General features: G+C 39.3%; 1 protein-coding gene across 14 annotated transcripts in view; it reads left to right on the plus strand.

Moving 5' to 3' along the window:
* Window positions 1-19,077, plus strand: part of LOC129757385 (protein phosphatase 1 regulatory subunit 12A) — a 211,625-nt gene that overhangs the window by 189,633 nt on the left and 2,915 nt on the right. For 13 of the 14 annotated variants that reach the window (XR_008739689.1, XR_008739677.1, XR_008739680.1 and 10 more), the window contains one exon: window positions 2,757-3,635. The exons of the other annotated variant lie outside the window; for it this stretch is intronic. The gene's annotated coding sequence lies outside the window, so the exon portion shown is untranslated. The remainder of the gene's footprint in view (window positions 1-2,756; window positions 3,636-19,077) is intronic. 14 annotated transcript variants of the gene reach the window in all.

The raw sequence follows: 19,077 nt of genomic DNA on the forward strand, positions 1-19,077 counted from the left end.
ATTGTCGAATTGTCCGAATTATCAAAATCTTTAATATTGGTGAAATTGCCAAAATTATCAAACAATCAAAACTATCGAAATTGTCAAAATATATTAAAAATAATAAATATTGCCCAAACTGTCAAAATCATCCAAACTGGCAAATTGGAAAAAATGTTCTGTATGAACTATAAACCTCTACTATCTAAAAAACCTCTCAAACTCTAGGATCCTTTGGATCCAAAGACCTCAACCCTATAGGGTAAATGATCTTGAGCGGAACTAATTGGCTCAATTCGACGCGACTCGGAACAGTTGACCAAGCGGTATGGATAGGGGTTATATCCGAACGAAAAATTTTTTAGTTCAGCGGATAGATCTGGGTTTCTGCTTTCTAATGATGATTTGTAGAATATTTTAGTGTAAATTCTGATAACTCTAGAGCTGTTTTACTGAAGAAAGAATTCTGATCTTGAGCGGAACCATGCTGATCTTGAGCGGAACTAAAATATGATCTTGAGCGGAACCATTTTGTACTGTCAACATCTTTAATAGCTATCATTCCAAATCTTTGTGTAACTGTGAAAACTTCAATTATATTTCATCTTTAAGGATTTTTAAGTTCTAAAATTGATGTTTTACGTAAATTACAAAAACTTGGCCTTCCAAAGTTGTTCACAAAATATCCGTTAAAATTAATGTCTTACTTCAATAAAGATATTCAATTCTCACTTTGATTCACTGTATCTTATTTTGAAAGAACAGATTCAACAGACTCAAATTCTAGTTATTCTATTTCAAGAATTAGGTTCATTAGTATATTAAGAAATTATTTGAATGTGCGTGTTGAGTCATATTGCCCCGAACAACTTTTGAAGGTTACGACAAAGTCAGTAATACAAAAGAAGATGCCTTAAATTACAGATTTTGCAAATAAAACAGTACATTGCTCTAAATCAAAGTGTTTTGAAAAAAAATCTGATTTTTTGTACTTTTATCCCAAAATTCAGTGATGGATTCCTGTGATGCTAATTCCTTCAATTTCATTGAAAGTTTATGATAAATTGCTTCTTTTTTTATATTCTTGTTGGGAAAAATCAGTTAACATTGTAATTCTTATCAAACTTTTTTAATTCAAAGTAAGAAACCTAAATTTAATATTCACCAAAAATTATAATTTTGGAAATCAATTCAAAATTCAAAAATTCTGTGAAATCTGTGAATATTTAAAATTTCTGTGTTCACCGGCACAGAATCTTTGATAAAAATTTGCTCAAAATTCTGTGAAATTACAGATTATTCTTTGATTTCAGCATTCTTGCTCTAAACAACTTATTCATAGAATAAAGTTTATAATAAATTCCAGTTTCTTATGAATCACGATAAAATAAGTTTATTTTTAAAAAATATGGAAACATTAAGCATTTAGCTCAATAGATAAAACACTTATATCTCAAACTGATTTCCATGAGTTCCAGCTCAAGTCAAAACATCAAACAGTAGGGAGTCGGATAGGTTTTCAACACTAGGCCACCAATTGAATCGTTAAGTATTATAAAATAGCTAATCAGATATGCTTTGAAACACATTTTAGAACTGAAGGAATTTTGTGTAAAAAATAATATGAATTTTTGTTTATTGGTAGGTACCTATATCGTTTTCAATTCGAATTTCAACATCAAGAACAGCCTCTTTAAAGGAAAGCTGCTTCTTAAAGATCGAATAGTACTGGCAATGAAGATTAATTCTTATTCTGAAATAATAAATTTACTTTATTGGCTTCATTAGTTCTAAAATTATGCCAAAAAATATGTATGAAAGCCTTCCTCCACCTGACCATCGTCCTCTGAAAGAAAGAATCGAAAAACATTTCTTGTACCCTAATAAATAAAACATTTTGAGTGCCTGGTTTGGTACGTTGTAACACCAATTAAAGTAATTTTTAGTTTTATTCGAACTTAATTTTATATTTTTTCTGTCCCTAAGGCTGATATAATAAGAAAAATATAAAGGTGTTGCTTACATTCAGGGGTAAAAGCTGCGTGTGAGACATAAGGCTTAAGACAGCGCACCTAGCGGTTTATTTTGGAAGCTAGTGGTTCCGCTCAAGATCGAAGATGGTTCCACTCAAGATCATATTTTACTTTTAAAAACTAAGCGATTAATTGATATTTTGATGGAAAACTTGTTACAAAAACCTGAATAATGCTTTTTCAAGAATTTTTCTACCATTTTAGTCATTAAGAATCAGTTTATAACGGCCAAGGGTAACATTAAATTGACGTTCAATGTCAGCATAGATTGGTGAAAATTGCAGCAGAAATGCGTATGTTTTTAAAGCTTTTAATAACATTATTTCATTTAATAAATTTTAGCAAAAATGGCAAAGCTTGTATGAAAAGATCTTGAAAAAGTGTTTTATCAACATTTCGATAAGATTTATAAACAATCATTGCCTAGATCTTAGGAAAAATAAATGGTTCCGCTCAAGATCAGATTTCGACTAGTTCCGCTCAAGATCATTTACCCTATTTAATATTTAAGGACCTCAACGTCAGTAAAACCCAAAATATCGTCTACACCTACACAACGTCTAGTACCGCACTCAAACAAAATACTATCGTACTTCAATCTCCAAAAACACACCACCATTTGTGACGTTTCGATGAACGATGATCATTAATCATTTTTCTTTGTCTTTGAAATCTTTTTCTCCTATACTACAAAAAAAAATCAACAACTCTGACGTTCAAAAAATCCGCGGTTAAAAAACACAGCTTCTTCAAAAATACAAAACAGAAAACGAACGTCTGCGGGCGGAAAATCGGGCCCTCACACGGGTCGTGTCGAAACTGACCACCTCGGCACAGAATCAGTTGCACAACAAACAGTAGAAAGGAAGGAAGGAAGGAGTTGATAAAAAAAACAATAGAACCCATGAAAATTTACAATTTTTGATACGAGCAATTTAAGTTAGTCGTCTACTTTTTTGCTGAAATTCGTCGAAAAATGAAACGAAAAATTGACACAACTAGAAGGCAACGCGGCTACATCAACAACTACAGCAACGCAACTTTAACAACAACAAACAACGATCGTAGTACTAGTTTTTACTAGTAGATATTTGAAACAAAAACTATCGTAGTACTAGTCGTTATCCAACTTAACGGAAAGGTTTACAAATACTGAAATTTGTTGAGTAAATCAAAATTTTTGTTTTTCTTTTTGAAATTTGTGTTTCGGTTCGGGTTTTTTTTTTCATTGGTTTTTTGATTTAAAGTTCCAGCTAGGTACTATTGGTGCTATTGTTGAGATCCTAGATCTAGTACTACTTCGGAATTGGATTGGTGAAGCTTCCTACTTTTTCTTGGATAGAAAAAATCGGTGTAAAGTTACACAAACTAGCCAAATTGTACATAGAAAAAAAACTGCTTAGTATGGTGCATTGTTCTTTTTCAAATCAACCAAATAGCGAAGAACTGTTGTTTCGAGATTGCGAAATAGAGGCGGACGCGTTTATGAAAAAGTAAACAAACAAAACTCCGAACGACACTTTGACACCCCTAGATAGGCCAACAGTGGACGCGAGCGCTCAAAACGAAGTACTAGAATGTGAATGTTTTCGGAATACCGCCGACGGTAGAGAGTGGTTTTTGGTATGCAATATTTAATTTTTTTCTGAATAAAACCGAAAAAAAAATCGTTTGACCTGAAGTTTTTTGACATCTCTCCGTTTCACATGTGTTGGTTTTAAGTTTTTCGTTCGATTTAACCGCTCTGATTATAGGCTATGTCTAGCTATCTTTGAACATTTTTTCCTTCAACGTGTAATTAATTTTGTTGATTTGACTCGTGACATTTTAATACCTACTATCGAAAGATTCGAAGCGACCGATTTGTTTGTGGAGTTAACTGTTGTGTTAACTAATATACTGTGAGCAACTTCCTTTCGATTGTTTTTCTATCGAGGTTTATGTCACTAAACGGATGTTTTTTTTTCATTTTTTAGTCTTCGCAAATATGTTATCTAGATTTGTTACTCTATCTCTATCTTTCTGATGCTTCTTATTGAAAAAAACTCTTCCTATGGCAATCGGCAGCTTCAATAATTTATTTTCATCTTTCTTTCAAATAATCGCTGCAGCTCATGTTGATTGATTGTCATTCATTTAGGTTTGGTTCGGAAAGTTTGTCTTGTTAAATTTATGAAAGCACAAGTTCACTCCATTGCAAATCAGCGCGCACATCGCCTTTACTTATTCTTAGCGAAAAGGCTACCTCAATGCTCGGCAGTTTTAAAAGTTGAACAAAAATTATAAGCTTGCGAGGTAATCTGGCAGTCAACATTTTACACACACTTGACGGTGAAAAATCTATACATAAAAGTTACACAATACAGTACACTCGTACTCTACTGCATACTAAGATCTAGCCGTGCTACGCAACGAAAGCTTTATCGAACTGGATCCGGGAGTTCCACGATTCAACTGCTAACAAAATCCTATCAAACGGGATGTTTCCGGTCGATTTGTACGGTCTAACCCATGCTTTACGCTTGAAATGTGTGATGGAGTGGGCTTGGGTGTTTTTTTTTTGTTTAACTAACATAGGTTTCATTTTTATCATTCATTATCTTGTGAATAACTAACTCTGTTCTAGCTGTATAACCATAGATTTTAAAAATTATAAAAAATTTAAGATCAGAAAACAATCTTCTCGAAGCAACTTTAATCATACTTCTAAACGGAACCTTAAAAAATACAAAAAGTTTATATCACAATCGAAAGTCTTATGGAGCCAAATCTCGATCGATCATAATAAATCTCGGGAAGTTTGTATCTTGAATTTCGGAATGGATGATGCAAGTCGACGCTATTGTGAATTTTAATAAAATATTTAGAAACGTGGCTGGTGAACTGGCAACAAAACAGAGACTTCCGAAAATCTAGTACTTCACTTTTCTTTGTCGGAAGTCGGAAGTCCGGACTTCCGAAGTAAAATTTAGTGCTGGCACGATATGTCAAAAGCATTTGATGTGATCGAAATCTATGCTAAGCAAAAATGGAATTCATACCTTCTTTCAATTAGGTTTCAGGTTTCAATTCAGTATTAACGCACTAAATTTACTTCGGAAGTCCGAACTTCCGACTTCCGACAAAGAAAAGTGAAGTATTAGATTATCGGAAGTCTGTGTTTTATTGGCAATTCACCAGCGACGACTCTGAAATTTTTATTAAAATTTACAATATGTGAAGCTGGGGAATGTCAGGTCCGGTGCATTGTCGATCAACAGTGGTGTGCCACAAGGCAGTCACTTAGGACCCCCGTCTTTTCATCACCGTTATAAACGAGTTCCTTGAGGTACTGCAGGGCGTATTTGAGCTGATATATGTGCAGATGATCTGAAAATGTTCCTCTCTGTTCGCAATCTGAAGGCTTGCTCGACTCTGCAAAACGCACTGCACCGATTTTCAGACCGTTGCAGAACCTATGGATTGAAGTTGAACGCCTCAAAAGGCAGTATTCTATCATTTTCTCGACAACTAACGACTAGCACGTATGACTATCGCCTTGAAAACAGTTTGATTATTACTAGACAGACCTCTGTAAAGTATATTGGAGTCGAAATAGACAAAGAACTGAATTTCATTTACGAAACACATAGAACAGGTAGTAGTCAAAGCAAACTCTATGTTTATCTATGTCAATAGACAAAGCCATGAGTTGATTAACCCTTACACAATCGTCTCAATTCATGTTGGATTAGTTCGGACTACAATCGAGTACGCCAGTATTATTTGGCAACCCTACTACAATGTCACCGTTAACAGATTAGAAAGAGTTCAAATACATTTATCAAATACGCACTGAGAAATCTTGGATGGCAAGAGAAAATGCCGGGTTACCGAGCCCTGTGCCTGCTGGAAGGATTGAATTCGCTAGAAAATCGCAGGAAGTCAAACGATGCATTATTTTTGGAGGATTTGGCAAGTGGGAGATATTAATTGCCGTACATGCTTTCACAAATATCCCCCAAAGAAGGATGGAGTAGTCTACGCAGCGTAAGGCCAAAAGTATGGCCGATGTTAATTTTTAAATTTAAATTAAGATGATAGGCTTTAGCCTTGGATCATCATCAATAAATACCAAATACCATCCAAACCTGAAGAAGCGGTTGATGGAGACGAATTTTGAACTGTCCGGCTGGTCTCTCTTATCCTTCAATCAGCTTTTACTTTAAGATTCCGATGGAACTGATGTCGAATGCTGCACTCGGGGGTCGTCTTCAAATCTACTGTTACCCTTATTTGTTCAGAAGAATAGCCGCAACGAACTGTGGGATTTTCATAGCCAGCAGAATTGTAATGCACCGAAATAGCCATTCATGTTGATGAGCCATTGCAATATTGATAACCAAACATCGTGATCCGGGATCATTAAAAACACTTTCTTTTATAAGTATTTAGCCTTCAAGAACCTAAGGGCGTATACTCAACCCCTGAAGATTTTCTTCCTCATAACCATTCAGGCTTATCTCTGGAGAGCTTCCTGTACTTTTCTGTCAATACTAAAGTTTGGATTAATCTGTAGACGAATGTTACCTCCTCAGGTTTCCAAGGTCATCTACGGCTATGAGTCTCGTAACCGAATCGGAATTTGTTGCGTTTGGCTTTCGAATTCAAAAATAGTCACCTTAAGGGTAGTCTTCGTCGTCATTTGTTTTTTCAATCAACAGACCAAGTATATTTAGGTCCAAATGATGACTTAAAATTAAAATTAAAATTTCACTATATTTGAATCTAACTAACTAACGATTTCTCAATATACTTATAGCTTTTATTCGGAAAACATCCCTCGAAACGTCAAAGTGTCGAAGAGCTCGGAAAACCGGTTGAACGTTTTCATAACACCGACGGAAACACTATTGGCTTCGTGGGTGTTCAATCGAATAGGAACATATAGTTGAAGGTCCTGGTTTCGAAGGTCCATGGGTTCTCACACAGAGATGAATAGCTTCCAGTAGCGTGGGACCATCGATTCCCGATGTCAGTGGACCGGCCACGAAAGAGGCTTGTGTTGCATTTTTTCGAGCTTGAAGATTATCCGTGTCCATGGGACGACATCGATGTTCGTAGCTTGGCAGGTGAAACAGGTCTTGCCAGTTTAGGTGTCTTAAGGCAGGCAGCTGATGCGTATTCGAGGATGGATCGAACTATGCTGCAATACAGGCTCTTCAGGCAGTTCACGCCTTGAAGTCATTGGCTACTCGAAATAAACATCCGAGGCTTCTAGAAACTTTTTCGACGACGTAGTTCGTATGAACTTTGTATTTTGAACTCCAGCTTACGCTCGAGTATTACGTCCAGATCATTGATGTGGTCCACCCGTGCAACGGACTTATCCCCTAAGAAGTATTCCTCGTAAAAAAGCTGCCGTCTTCGTGAGAAATTGAAGACTGCACATTTACTGCGATGCATGAGCAGGTTTTGCAGGAAATCAATGTCGTCCTGACCGTTTGTGGTGAAGAGCAGCTTAAGATCATCAGCATAACAAAGTTTCGGACTGCCGAGGAGTGAGAGCACATTGCTAAAATAGATAAGGAAGATAATCGGTCCTAGGTGACTACCTTGGGGCACACCGAAGGGGGCAGAGAACTGGTTGTAGAGAGAATCTCCTATGCGAACTGTCAATTTACGCCCAGTTAAGTAACTGCGCAACCAGCCAAGTAAAGGTCCACAGAATCCTAAGCGTCCTTGCTTACCAATGGCAATATCGTGCTGCTGACAATTCGGAAACGGCGTCTGTTTGAGACTTAGCAGCCGAACTTTCGTACACATAGGAGGTAAAGGTCAACAGGCTAGTTGTGGTGGAACGTTTGGGCATAAATCCATGCTGATCGATTGAAAAATTTTGCTTACGGTACGAGAAAATTGAAACCATAAAATCGGAGATTCCTCTATATACGTTGATATCTCTCCGATCCCCCTTTTTATGGACTGACACATTAGACTGAGTCGATTTGGGGTCATTTTTGAATTTCTCAAACCCTGGGGTCTAAAAAGCTTCGTCTTGGTCCAAAACTCATCCATGATTTTTTTCAGATTTTTTATGTAACGTTTACATGAGTAAATTTGAGCTTTTAGGTTTGTATGGGAAAATTGAATATTTTGTACTGAAAAATCAACATCGTTTTTGTTTTGTCGGTGGAACTGAGTCAGCTGATGGTTTTTGTGCCAATTTATAAAATTCCTAAGGGAAATTTTCCGCTGAACAACTTTGTCCAAGACTTTAACTTTGTATCTCATTAGGCAAAAAAGTTATAAGCAGTTTAATAGGGGTACGTCTTTTCACATTGATAAACATGAAATTCAATTGACATCACTGCAGGGTGCCTATCGTGGTATTGCATGACTACTTCTCCCGCTATACTTCGCAAGGCTCCAGCAGTGATGTCAATTGAATTTATGGTTTATCAATGCAAAAAGACATACAGCTGTTAAACAGTTAATAACTTTTTTGTCTTATGAGATACAAAGTTAAAGTCTTCAACAAAGTTGTTCAGCCGAAAATTTCCCTTAGGAATTTTATAAATTGGCACAAAAACCATCAGCTGACTCAGTTCCACCGACAAAACAAAAACGATGTTGATTTTTCAGTACAAAATATTCAATTTTCCCATACAAACCTAAAAGCTCAAATTTACTCATGTAAACGTTACTTAAAAATTCTGCAAAAAATCATGGATGAGTTTTGGATCAAGACGAAGCTTTTAAGACCCCAGGGTTTGGGAAATTCGAAAATGACCCCAAATCGACTCAGTCTACTGACACATGTAAGCTTCCTTCCACAGTGAAGGGAACGATGGCTCTGTCCAAAGAAGCTTGAAAGATGAGTCTCACACAGTCACACATGAGTCTCACAGTCTTAGATATGACCTCATTCTCTACTACAATCGTGCTTATGCAGAAGCCGAGCTGCGAAACATTCGTGACAGCACTCTACACATGTTCTGGGGATGTTGAAGCAGTAGCAACAGTACTCGAAAATGTTTTAGCAAAGAGATAACTGATTCCGTAATCCGAGTGTGCTGTGTTGCGATCGAGAAACATTTGAGTTGGAATATCAGGTTCATTCCGATTCCTTTTGACATGCTTCCAAAACGATTTTGTGTAGGACTTAAGGTTACGTTGTACTCGGAAAAGATAATTTTGGTAACAACGTTTACTGGCTTTTTTATAAGCGGAGTGCAGTCTTCATTGAACATCCTTAGTTTGGGAGGATTTGAGCTTATGATGATTTCTAAGGGCACATCTCTTCGCCCTCTTCAGTCGACGTACATAGTTCTTCCGTGAACCAGCGAGTCCGCAAATTCTCGGAAGTCGTGCGCTTTGGCACTTGGCGGTCGATAACGTAGTTTAGTATGTGCTAAAAGGTTTCAGCCGCAGCATTGGGATTCAATAAATCGAGTTGAGATTCCTAGTCAGGTATGGGAGATGACATCGAAATCCGCTTTCTTGAAGTCGAGATAGAGAGGGGCTGATTTTTCGATAGAAGTATACGAAACAGTGACCTCGAGCGAGACCAGTAGAAGTTTTTGCGCTGGTGTTTGGCAACCTGGCCAATCAGCGACGTTGAAAAATTCATCAAACACTTCCGAAATCCCTTTCCTTTTATTGGTTCCGACACTTGGAAGATTTGATAGATGTCTGGTCAACATGAAATGTCGTCATTGATTTCGCCGTCGTTGATGTTGACGAAAACTCCGGTTTGGGGACGCAGCGACAATAGTATGACGTTTAAAGGCTCCGAAAATGTAGAGTGCACAGAATTCGGGTATAGAAAGCTACCATGGTTGAAGCACTGATTGTTGAAGCACCACCTTTGGCTTCAGCTCGGTGACCACTCAATAACTCAATAAACTCCGGTTCAGCGACCTTCCAATAACCTTCGATTCGACTCAATACTTTCCAGTAGTGGACCCGAACAGACAATCTTCAATTCCGGTTCCGATCCTACGACCTTTTATGGATCCAATGAACCAGCTGTGCAACCTTCCATCGGGGTCTGATCCGACGACCTTCCAGTGGGTTCCAGCCTCCACCAGAGGAGAGAGAGTTTGTTCATCGGTTTTGCAGATCAGTTTACAGTGCATCGAGCTGTTTTGCATGGTAGCCGTAAAAAACTTTGAACAATTCAAAGGAAAGGCAGGGTTTAGGACTCAGGACAGGACTACACCCCATGCTTTCTACCGTCGAATAATTTCCCAACATCAAGGACTAGTACGGATTAGTTTCTTTCACTCTACTCGTAATCTTTATCCGATACTCTACTCGGATTTTTCCCAGATGTGGCATGCTAGTAATTTCAAGTCGTGTGCTTCCATCAAGAACGTTCTGTCATGTATATTTTTATTCACACATCCTTTGTCTCGAAGGCTGTTTGGGCTGTTCGCCTTCATCCTTTCTGAGAACATTGTCAACCGGAAGCCAACAAATCAAGCTCAACCTTAAAAACGGAAGGGCATTCGTAAGAGTTTGAAATTGGTATTAGCAATTGGTAGGTTGAACTCAAATGCATTACTTTAAACAACTGTTTTGGAAAGTGACTGTTAAGAAGAAGTTCGAAAAACCCAAGGGCCTTGATCACATTTATCTGAAAAATAGCCGCGAGACGAAAATTAATTTTGGACACCCACGTTCAAAAACCTGATGTGGGCTGGTTCAAAAATCGCGAAATCTGATTTGAGGAGGCTTCCTGACCAAAAATTTTACAAAGCCACTAGTCGGAGTGATGTCCCCATCAAGTTCAAATTCGTTTTTGACAATAACTTTGCAGAAAAGTGTTTGATCTGGCAAGATATTTGGAGCTGCGGCCGAAAAACCCCGGTTTTTTGTGAAAAACAAGACCATGGACTCCGAAATGTACAAGGAGGAGTGCCTGAAAAATGTTTTTTTCCTTTTGTTAGATCTCACAAAGAACCAGTAAAGTTTTTGCTAGATTTAGCTAGCTGCCACTACAGCGAAGAGGTACTACAGTGGTATCGGGCCAACTGGTGGATTTTGTCGAAAAGGACGTCAACCCACCCAACTGCACTCAATTCCGCCCTATCGAAAAATTTTGAGCAATTGTTAATCAGAAGATGAAGAAGTATGGTAGGACGACTCGGGATGCAACAGAGATGAAGAGATTGTGGAACAAAATGGCCGCTGAGGACAGTGAATGGCCGCTGAGGTCAGTGAATAGGGTGTCCAAACTTAGATGAACACCCTATTCACACAACCCTAAAACAACAACTGGCGGTGATCAAAACTCGTAAACACAAACTTAGATGAGTAGTTCTCGACGAAAAGTACGAAATTTCATCAAAACAACATCGGAATATTTTTTTTATTATTTTTCCTAAGAAGTACAGTAAAAACCCTACAATTTGAGTACAAAACATTTTTTTTTTTTTTTTTTTGTAAATTATTTATTTGAAACGGCTCATACCTTTAGGCTTTAAGGAGCCAAACTCGTTTTGTTTGATTACAATTGTGTACTTAGATCTAGTTCACTTTTTTTTTTGAAGAAAAAGAAAGATAGAAAGGGAAATATGAAAATAAAGAGAATTATAGTCGAAGATCGATAGCTTTTAGGAAAAGGTATATCTCGAACATATAGTCCAAGTCCATCATACCTAATACATCCCTCACTGGAACGTCGGGTGGTTTTCCTCGGGCCCGAAGGGAATCTATAAAGTTCGCTCTGGCGAATAGGTGGTCCTCACACGACCAAACAATATGCTCGATGTCATGGTAACCTAGACCACATCCGCATAAATTGCTGCCAGCAATATTTAAACGATAGAGTACCGCATTCATGGAATAATGATTGGACATGAGACGGGAAAATATACGAATAAAATCCCGAGTCAGGTTCAATCTATTAAACCAGGGTTTAAGGCTTACCTTTGGGATAATCGAGTGGAACCACCGACCCAACTCATCCTCGTCCCATCTACGCTGCCAGTTGACAAGAGAGTTTCTTCGAGCCAAGAAGTAAAATTCGTTGAATACGATTTCACGCTGGTAAATGTTGCCTTCCATCGCACCCACTTTTGCAAGGGAATCTGCCCTCTCATTGCCTGCTATTGAGCAATGTGAGGGGACCCAGATAAAGGTGATAGAAAAGCAACGTCTTGATAAAGTGGTCAATATATCTCGTATCATTTCGAGGAAGTACGGCGTGAATTTTCCTGGTTTTATAGAGCGGATTGCTTCAACAGAGCTGAGACTATCAGTTATAATATAGTAGTGTTCAATAGGTCGTGTGGCGATACTATTCAAAGCCCAGTGAATAGCTGCTAACTCTGCAACATATACAGAGCATGGTGATTGGAGACTGTGAGATGCGCTGGATATTTCGTTGAACACTCCAAATCCTGTTGTTTCCTCTATAAGTGATCCATCGGTAAAGTACATTTTATCAGCATCGACGTGTCTATATTTAGCTTCGAAAATTCTTGGAATCAGAAGAGGACGATGCGGATCCGGGATTCCACGAATTTCCTGCTGCATAGACAAATCAAACTGGACAGAAGAATGATCGTAGTCTGGGTTACAAACACGAGTTGGAGAATACGAAGAAGGGTTTACCTGCATTGACATGAGGATATGGTATATAGACATAAATCTGGTTTGAACATTTTGCTCAAGTAACCTTTCGAAATTTACAATCACCAATGGGTTCATGACCTCACACCTGATGAGGAACCGAAGTGATAGTAAATTGAATCGATCTTTCAAAGGGAGTATTCCTGCCAAAACTTCAAGACTCATGTTGTGTGTTGAGGGCATACAGCCCAAAGCGATACGGAGACAACGGTATTGGATACGCTCTAGTTTGATGAGGTGAGTTTTGGCAGCTGACTGGAAACAGAAGCTACCATATTCCAAAACGGATAGAATAGTTGTTCGATACAATTTGATAAGATCTTCTGGATGGGCTCCCCACCAGGTGCCAGTAATTGATCGGAGAAAATTGATTCTTTGTTGGCATTTTCCTTTCAGATACTCAATGTGGGCTCTCCAGGTACACTTGGAATCAAACCAAACCCCAAGATACTTGAAACTCCTTGATTGAGTGATCGTTCTGCCTAGGAGTTGAAGCTTAGGTTGAGCAGGTCTACGTTTCTTAGAGAAAACAACCATTTCCGTTTTCTGAGGGGAAAACTCAATCCCAAGCCCCAAAGCCCAGGAAGACAATCTGTCTAAAGTATCTTGTAAAGGCCTGTGCAGATGAGACTCAGTAGATCCTGTGACAGACACTACTCCGTCATCTGCAAGTTGTCTTAGAGTGCAGCCTTCAGAGAGACAGCTGTCGATGTCACTCACATAAAAGTTGTACAAAAGTGGACTCAAACATGAACCCTGTGGGAGGCCCATGTAAGATGTTCTTCTAACTGCAAAATCTCCGTGAGCAAAGTTCAAATGTTTCTCACAAAGTAAGCTGTATAAGATGTTGTTCAATAGAGGAGGCAGACCCCGGGAGTGCAACTTGTCTGACAAAACCTCTATTGAGACTGCATCAAAAGCTCCCTTTATGTCTAGAAACACTGAAGCCATTTGCTCACGTTTTGCGTACGCCATTTGTATCTCTGAAGACAGCAAAGCGAGGCAATCGTTTGTCCCTTTGCCCCTTCGAAACCCAAATTGAGTATCTGAAAGGAGACCATTTGTTTCTACCCATTTGTCCAAACGAAACAATATCATTTTCTCCATCAATTTGCGTATACAAGACAACATCGCTATTGGACGGTAAGAGTTGGGATCAGACGCTGGTTTTCCGGGCTTTTGGATAGCAATGACTCTCACTTGTCTCCAATCTTGGGGAACAATGTTATGCTCCAAGAATTGGTTAAATAAATTTAACAAGCGAAATTTTGCAGCATCCGGAAGGTTTTTCAACAAGTTAAATTTGATTTCATCAATTCCCGGAGCTGAATTGTTGCAAGAGAGGAGGGCAAGTGAGAATTCGACCATCGAAAAGCTTGAGTCTAGACCACTATCAGACCTATCAGGAGGCACGTTCCGGATTATTTTTTGCACAGGTGTAGAATCTGGACAGACTTTCCGTGCGAATTTAAATATCCACCTATGTGAATATTCCTCACTTTCATTTGTAGATGATCGATTACGCATGCTTCGTGCCACTTTCCACAAAGTACTTAAGGATGTTTCACGCGATAACCCACTAACAAAATTCCTCCAATACGCCTTTTTCTTCCCCTTGGTTAACTTTTTAAACTGATTTTCAAGGGAAACGTAAGCTTCAAAATGGACAAGAGTTCCATGTTTTCGAAATTCTTTAAATGCTGTTGATTTGTCCTTATAAAGCTTAGAACACTGAGGGTCCCACCATGGATTAGGAGGCCTTCGATGAATAGATGATTCTGGGATGGGTTTTGTTTGAGCGTCAACTGCACTATCGTGTATCAGACAAGAAAGAAAGTGGTACTCCTCCAAAGGAGGTAAAACGTGCATAGAGTCGATGGCGGTTTTAATTGTGTCCGAGTACTTTTTCCAGTCGATGTGTCTTGTAAGGTCATATGTCATATTTATTGTGTTCGAAGAGCTGACCCCATTGGTGATAGTAATTTCGATAGGTAAGTGATCACTACCATTCGGATCATGGACTACCTTCCACTGGCAATCAAATGATAGTGAATTTGAGCAGAGTGAGAGGTCAATTGCACTTTGTCTTGCAGGAGGTTTAGGTACCCGTGTTTTTTCACCCGTGTTCAATACTGTTAAATTGAAACTGTCGCAAATGTCATAGATAAGAGTAGAACGACTATCGTCAATTTGTTCTCCCCAGACAGTTCCATGTGAATTGAAGTCACCCAGGATCAACCTTGGCTCAGGGAGCACTGAGCACAGGTCCTCTAGGTGATTTCGATCCACTGCAACTCTCTGAGGCCAGTACAAACTGACAACACATAAGTCCTTACCTCTTATTGTTGTATGACATGCAACAGCTTCAATTCCGCCTGATAAAGGAAGGTGAATTCTATAAAAAGAGTGGCACTTATTGATCCCCAAAAGCACCCCTCCATAAGAATCGTCACGATCCAGACGGATAATATTAAAATTGTGGAATGAGATGTTAGATTGAGAAGATAGCCAAGTTTCGGACAATGCAAAGATATCACAGTTTGTTTTATGAAGTAAATAATTCAATGAATCCAATTTTGGAATAAGACTACGACAATTCCACTGTAGTACAGTGATATCTCCGACCTCTCGGCGTAAATTAGCCATCGAGAGATACAAACACTGAAAGGAGGGGCCAAGTTTGCATCAATTGCTTTAAAAATGTCTTTAATACAGGAAGCATTGCAAATACAATGTCTTTCACGGGTTCTGATACATTAAAACACGAAAAAAATCCGTTCAAAATGTCAGTCAACTTAAAGAGCCCAGACTGAGTCGTTGATTCTGGCATCACGTTTGGGGTTTGGGTTTGCGAAGCTCCCGCAGCTGTTGGTTTATTCTGCAGTGGTGCATTTCCGCGGAAACCTGGAGGAACTTGTTTTTCCTTTTCAGCAGCAGTCGACTTTTTCTCGTTTCTATTTGAAGAGACAACCGTAGCTATTTTAGCTGGTACTTTCGGAGAAGGCGCCTTTGTTCGCTTCCGAGAGCCTCCTGCAACGAAGACTGGCTGAACTTCATCAGCCGTATCTGTGTCTTCATTGTCAACTGACAGCACAGAAAAAATGTTACTGGTCTGAGGTTGGACCGGTGGAGAGGCGCTCTTTAATATGGCGGCATAAGAACGCTTGGAGCGTTCTTTTAAAGAGCGCCTCTGTTTATCCCAGCTTGCCTGAAATGCCTCGCAGGAGGAGATATCATGGGGTGAGCCCCCGCAATAGACGCATTTTTGCTCAACTGCTGAGCATGCTCCTTCCCCATGATTCTCCCCACAATGCAAGCATCGCTTCTTGTTGCAGCAATGCGAAGCAGTATGCCCCAACTTGATGCAATTCTTGCATTGCATTGGGCGAGGCACATAAAGGCGTACTGGAAGCCTTAAAATTCCGTCAATCAAGACGTAATGAGGGAGGGCTGTTCCTGCAAATGTAACCCGAATCGAGGCTGAAGGCGAATACTTGGTAACGCCATCAACGACGGAGGCAGTCATGAGTTGGCGACAATCCAAGATTCCGACCGAAGTCGAATCAAGGCTCTTGAACTTACCTACGCCGTGAGACTTAACGTACTCAGCCTCCAAACTCGATTCGGTGATCACACCCTCGATCTCTACGTCTCGAGATGGAATATAGAGCTGATACTCTAAATTAAAAAAAATACTGGCAAGAATTCCGTTTGCGGCCTTCCGGTCGGCCACAACAACGCGCAATTTGTTCGGACGTACTTTGGAAACACTGGTAACGGAGGGCCACCTAGCCAGATCTTTCGTGATCTGCACTAAATTTAATGGTTTTCCGTTAGTTTTGGGCCGGATGAAAACCACCCCCGGCCCAGAAGAGGATGAATTATCAGGATAAACTCGGAGTCGGGTTGTTTTTCCCGCAGCTGCAGATGGAGTAGCAATATCAACTGGCGGAGAAGGATGAACATTTGAAGAACCAGCTACAGCTGAATCCTCCAGATGCTCCTCATCCTCATAGATGATTTGCTCACCATCCACCTCTGGCGGGTCCGACCCCCCGCCTTCGCTCATATTTCATGAAAATAAAAGCGAAGCTCAATTTGATCGAAATATATAATAGAGAAAAAATAGAATTAGAAATAGAGAAAAGTAAGAAAAGTATAACAAACTTGATTTTTGTTTTGATTGGCTCCTTCAGTGGTGATCCCAACCACGTGGTCCTTCTTCGAAGATGGCTGCCACGTCAAGTCTCGGCTCGAGCAAGAACGACCAGATTGATGATGATGATGAGTCAAACAATGGCGGCGGCCCTCGTGGTGACCAGTTGAGGGCAGTCAGCTAGCCAGAAAAAAACCTTTTTTTTTGTCGACCAACACTATAATAGCACCACTTTGGCGAGCTGGGGTCTGCCTTTGGCAGAAAAACGTATAGCGCGGTACAAAACACCGTATTAAACGCCCGAACGGAACGAAACACCCGGATATATTGGACGAAATCTCGAAACGCGACTGTTCACTATGAGCGATACGAGACGAATGAACAAAACATTTTTATTTCGTTTACATAGCTCCGAGATAGACCCTTTTTAATGCGTCCAGATTTGTAGTGATCCATGCTTTAAGTCTCACCTTCAGAAGGTGTAGGCCTGGTTCAATAATAAGACCCAACTAGTAGGAGACAAAATTGGTTGCTTGATGCCATCATTAGTCCAAGATGGCGGCTTCCGCTTAACTTTTCCGAGCTTTAAATGACTGACAATCTCATGAAACATCCACAATATGGGTATTGGATGAAAGGGCTAAACGAGTAGAAGTTGAATTTCGTTGTCCGACGCCATCTTGAAATCCAAGATGGTTTCATCCGATAAACTTAGAAATGCTGTAAATTGATGAAAATTGCATGAAACCCCCGGAATATGGGTATCAATTGAGATGGCTGAACAAGAAGATGTCAAATTTCGCTATTTAACACTATCTTGAAATCTTTTCTTTTCAAACCTGTGTGTTACTGATAATAGCTTAAAACCCCCATAATATGGTTAGATATTTGGTGAAACGGCTAAACAAGAAAAAGTCGTATTGGCGGCTTTCGCTCAAGTTGCTGATAAATGCTGTAAATAATTGAAAATTAATTGAAAGCCCTACAATATAGGTATTGGGTGAAGAAATCGAAAGTGGTATTCTGACGCTATCTTGAAATTTAGGATGGCGGCTTCGGCTTTTCTTTTCAAACCCGTATATTATTGATAATCGCTTGAACCCTCCATAATATGGGTATAAGTTGAAAGTGCTAAACTAGTAGAAGTCAAATTTCGCTATCTGACGCCATTTTGGAACCCAAGATGGCGGCTTACGCTGAACTTAAAATGCTCTAAATGCCTAAAAATAGCTTGAAACCCCCATAATATGGGTATTTGGTGAAAGGGCAAAACTAGAGGAATTCAAATTTCGCAATCTGACGCCATCTTGAAATTCAATATGGCGGCTTCCGCTGCACTTTAAAATGCCGTACATCACAGAAAATCTTATAAAACTCCCACAATATGAATATTCGGTGAAAGGGCTTAACGAGTAAAAGTCAAATTTCGCTATCTGAAGCCATCTTTAAATCAAAGATGGCGGCTTCCGCTCAACTTGAAAATGCTGTAAATTACTGAAAATCGCATGAAATTTTAATGAGATTTTCGACCATTTACAGCATTTTAACGCTCAGCGGGAGTTAGCATCCTTGGTGACGTAAAATAGCAAAATTTGACTTCTACTCGTTTCGCCCTTTCCCATATTGTGGAGGTTTCATGTGATTTTTAGTCGTTTATAGTATTTTAAAGTTAAGAGGAAGCTGCCATCTTGGTTTTTATGATGGCGTCAGAAAGTGAAATTCGACTTCTTCTAGTTTAGCCCTTTCACCCAATACCAATATTGTGGTGATTTCATACGATTTTCAGTGATTAACAGCATTTTAAAGCTAAGCGAAAGCTGCCATTTTGGATTTCAAGATTGCGTCAGAAAGCGAAATTTGGTTTCTTCTTGTTTAGCAGTTTCACACAATACAAATATTTCATGTGATTTTAAGTCACTTACAGCATTTTGAAGTTAAGCGGAAGCCGCTATCTTGGATTTCAAGGTGGCGTCAGGTAGCTAAATTCGCCTTCTTCTAGTTTAGCCCTTTAACTCAATACCCATGTGGAAATTTAAATCGATTTTCAGTGATAAACAGCGTTTTAAACTTAAACGGAAGCCGTCATTTAGAATTCCAAGATGGCCTTAGATAGCGAAATTCGACTTCTTCTAGTTCAACCCTTACTTATATTGTGGGGTTTTCGTGCGATTTTCACTGAGTTACATCATTTTGAAGTTCAGCGGAAGCCGCCATCTTCAATTTCAAGACTATACTTCGTCTACAAAACTCTCTGACTACGTTCCCCATGGCTTGGCACTTTTTGTAAGA

Source organism: Uranotaenia lowii, chromosome 3, assembly GCF_029784155.1.
Source record: "Uranotaenia lowii strain MFRU-FL chromosome 3, ASM2978415v1, whole genome shotgun sequence".
Lineage (NCBI taxonomy): Eukaryota > Metazoa > Arthropoda > Insecta > Diptera > Culicidae > Uranotaenia > Uranotaenia lowii.